General features: G+C 29.7%; 1 long non-coding RNA gene across 1 annotated transcript; it reads left to right on the forward strand.

Moving 5' to 3' along the window:
- The first annotated feature begins 795 nt into the window (after positions 1-795).
- Positions 796-3,686, forward strand: LOC116766013 (uncharacterized). Its single transcript, XR_004353211.2, has 3 exons — positions 796-983; positions 2,180-2,279; positions 3,032-3,686. It is a non-coding gene; the product is annotated as an uncharacterized LOC116766013 (long non-coding RNA).
- The last annotated feature ends 587 nt before the right edge of the window (positions 3,687-4,273 follow it).

Here is a 4,273-nt window from a genome sequence, read left to right on the forward strand (position 1 = left end):
TAAAATACTAATAAAATACATTTAACTATTTCATTTCTACTTCTGAAATGCGTTTCAGATTATACTGAATACTTAGTTGTTCGCGTCAGAAGGCAACTGAAAGTAATTTAGTTTGGATTTGGTTATTTATTATTTATTTAGTTCATAGAATTTGCTTTTGATATAGAATATGATTTAAGTCTTGCACTTACATTCGAGCTTCCACAAATCATAGTCAGCACATACAACGCTTGAACGTTAGAACATTTTCCTTTTTAGTGATAAATATGAACTGCAATTTAGTATAAGTTTCATCTCACATCACTTACTCTTAAAAACTAGCAGCTTATGTTTATTTGCGTATAAAATCAAAATAATTATATGCTTGTACATACCGAGTCGGTCTGATCAACTCTTGAGCTCAGAACTTTTCCGATTTTGCTTCATTTAAAATCCATTTTACTTTCTTTACAAAAATTATTTCTTCTACGTTTAAAAAATGTACAAAACTATTATTACCTTTTTATTTACAAGTCAGGCTTTTCATACCTATTTGGAATGCTCGGCCTTCAAAGCGGTTTTATTGTGTTCACACACAAAAACATTATATAACATTGACGATCCTTGGCATACTATTCTGTTTTGATAAAATCAACTATTTATTCTTTGATAAAAATACAGTAAATATATTATTTTCATTAACATTATTACATTTGTTTAGATATGTTGTCCTGATTAAATACTTGCTTATGTGTTATCACTGCTGAAAAGTTAAATTAAATGTTGTACTAAATATATTACTTTCTAGTTGAGCGCTTCAACTCGTTAGTCGTCATTACGACGATGGCACAAATTTAAGGATATAAATTTAACACAAGTAATTTGTTATTAGAGTGATAAAGTAAGATAAGAATAAAAGGACTATTTAAATTTTTTCTTTGTCATTCCTGACAATTACTTTAAGAGTTTACCCAATAGCATACATAATACATATGTATGTATATGTAAGTTTTAATATTTTATATATATTTTTCACTATGCATTCAACTCCGATGAAACTCACAAATCTTTCGCTCACACCCTATTAGTTTAATTATTTGAAATATATTCTCATAAATTCGGACAAATGTTTCATTACTAGTTATACAGGATATTGGCTTCATAAAGGAGATGGCCGCTTGAATATTATTAATGTTGCCAACATTATATAAAAAAAATTGTAGTATCCAATTTTTTTTATTTCTTTTTCCATTACGGTACAATTATCAAATACATTAAGTTTTCTAAATAATTAAATACTTTCATACAAAAGTTCATGAAAGAGTTTGTATGGTTGCAATTGTTAATAAAACTACCATAAAAGTATTCTCTATGGAATTAAAATAGTTTTCTAATACAATTAGCTAACTTTCCATTTACAGAATATTCAGAGACAGATAAAGATCCGACATAACAGAATATGTAATAGAATTTTAAAATGTGACACTATTTGAGTAGACTGTAAAAGACTTTTTTTCTAGATTAAAAGCGTGATGAAGTTTGTGATTATCGTTGGATGAACGAATGGCTGGTTATGGTGCCTTAATATACGTTTTGTGATATTTTTTTAAATTACTGCAATGTTCTATAAAAATGATACAAATAATAAAGAAAACTGAATAAGTTCGCAAAAAAATTAACTAGGTTTTATCTGTAGGTATTTTACAGTTACAGTTACAGTTTATTTGCTTTAAAAAGTTTATATAACTTGTTACATTTTACTGAATAATTTCTTAAATTTATATTTAAAATAGTGCAAATTGAAGTCTCATAATTGATTTAATTTACCAAAAAATTAAAACATATTATAATGTTTTAAGTTTTTGAAAAAAAAAAAAGACATTATGGGGAATAGTATTCTGTATTGATCTCGGATGTTATTAAACTTTGGTTTGAATCGGTGAAAGTAAGGCCAATAGAGTTCAATGTGAAAATATTCAGATTTACTCTGATAGCCAAATCAGGATAACAGATAATTACATTAATATTTTAATTAAGATAATTAAATTAAAAACAGATAAATCAGGATATCTTAGTCACGAGTGTCGTTATAAAATCCGATAAGTCTTGGAGCTTTCTCAAAGTACAGCTAAAGTTGAACAAATCCCGTGGGTGACGAGTTTCCGACTTGTTAGTAGCTATTACGTCTGTGTTAATCTAGGTCACTACTGTCCCGTGAACAATAAGAAGGATACGACGACCTTTGGTGCCACTGTAGGTTCCACCAAGCAGCAGTGCCGTAAACACGGAACGTAGAAACGGTATGTTTTGTTCAGAAAAGCGTTAATTTTTTTTACCAATATTTTAGTTATTCAAGACACGTGATCTATTATATCTATCCTTATTATTCAATAAAATAATTCAATAGCAATCTATAAAGTCTATTATGGTGTTGTGGGTTTTCTATGCCACAAATTACTGTAATTATCCCTGGTCAGCAGATGAACCGTGGTGTTAGCTCGACCGGCTCTACGGCATATTACAAATACGAAGTAATGTTTTTCATTTTATTTTAGATTGAAATTCTGAATGTAATCTCATTGAGCGAAGTCTGTAAAGTGCGAGTGGTTTCAAGAAAAATTGTCACTCAAAGGCTTAGTAGGAAGATATGTTCCATAAGGCAGACTACTGTTTAAATAATGTACAAGAACTTACGAGGTTTTATATGACGGGTTGCCTGATAATTTCCTGATGATGATGTGCTACTAGAATTTAAAATTGGATGGGAGTTTAATATAACAGTTGATTCTGTTAGAGATATAGGAATGCTATTAGACAAAAAAATACGATAGGAAACCATATTGCTATATTAACTTGTAAAGCATATACGTCACTAGGATATGTTGAACACTCTTGTTATTTCTTTTAAGACATAAATTGTCTAAAAATTCTATAATAACTAAGAAGTACCTTAGAAAACGGTACCAGTATCTGATCTCCTTAACAGTCCACAGTGGTTGATACACTGGAGGCACTGAAGAAATTTGTAATCTTTTTATGCTTATTCTTGCAGGTCATAGAGCTTAGCTGTAGTCATCTAACTACAGATCAAACATGGGCTGGCTCGACCGGGGAAGTACCAGCCTCTCACAGAAGTTCGGCGTGAAGTAGCCTTTAATGGCTGCGTTTCGTCCGATGAGTGAAAGCGCCGGTTGCCCTTTCCGTATTACCACCTTTTCCTGTTATTTCCTTTTTCTGACCCCTCCCTATTTCTAAAAAACCAAGGTTGGCAACGCATCCGCAACAAAGATGTTGCGGATGTCCATGGGCGACGGAGGCTATGCACATGCGCACACGCATACACACATCCAAAACTCAACACACACATCCACACATTCACACCATCAACCAAATTCACACATACCCACATTCACGCACAAACACTAGCACACAAAACTTGTTATAATCAAAGACTCCTAATGTTAAAAATTTCAAAATATATTTTAGTGTCACTACCTAAACCACAAATTTTAGTTTAATTATAAATGTTAAAATAATTATTCCTTTATATACCTGAAGATTTATGTCAAAATATATTTTATTATATTTCGTTCTCAATTTTTATAAATTAATTATTTATTTCCACTCTGTGTTATATAATTTTGTAATAAAGAGTTGTCTCATTTTGAGCCTATGTTATATTTAATATGTACCATTAATAAATTTATGCATGCACTGTTGGATTACGTAATAAATAAAATAAAATATTTACAAATTAAAATTAAATGAAACACTTTTTTTTAATAAATAAACTCAAAACATTACAGAGTACTTATATACATATTTTTTTTGTCTTTTAAATAAAACATTGCTATTTTTACTTGTTTTAAAATATTATAAGAAATGTAAATCCGTTCTGTCGCTGACGCTGACTGACGTTTTTATCTTATTTATGATAACGATTTACAAGTTGTCCACGAACTGTACGTGGAGTAAAGAAAATCAAGGATCTTTACAAATAAATGTTTTTCTTACATTCATAAACCACATTCCTTATTTATTATTAACTAGATAACGCCGCTGCATCGATGTCCTATCGTAATTAATTGATTATTTTAAATTAAATAGTAGAATAGAATTATATCAACCTAAACCGGTGTGTAACGTATGTATCAAATCAGGGTAAGGGCGTAATTTTGGATACTTTAATGTTTTTTTTTTATTTATTGTAAAATATGTTAGATATGCAAATGATAGGGATTATTAAAAGCTCTGACTGCGTTAAATATAGTAGATATTAAGTCAATGAAGACTT

The sequence above is a fragment of the Danaus plexippus genome, chromosome 11 (assembly GCF_018135715.1).
Source record: "Danaus plexippus chromosome 11, MEX_DaPlex, whole genome shotgun sequence".
In the NCBI taxonomy this organism is placed as follows: Eukaryota; Metazoa; Arthropoda; class Insecta; order Lepidoptera; family Nymphalidae; genus Danaus; species Danaus plexippus.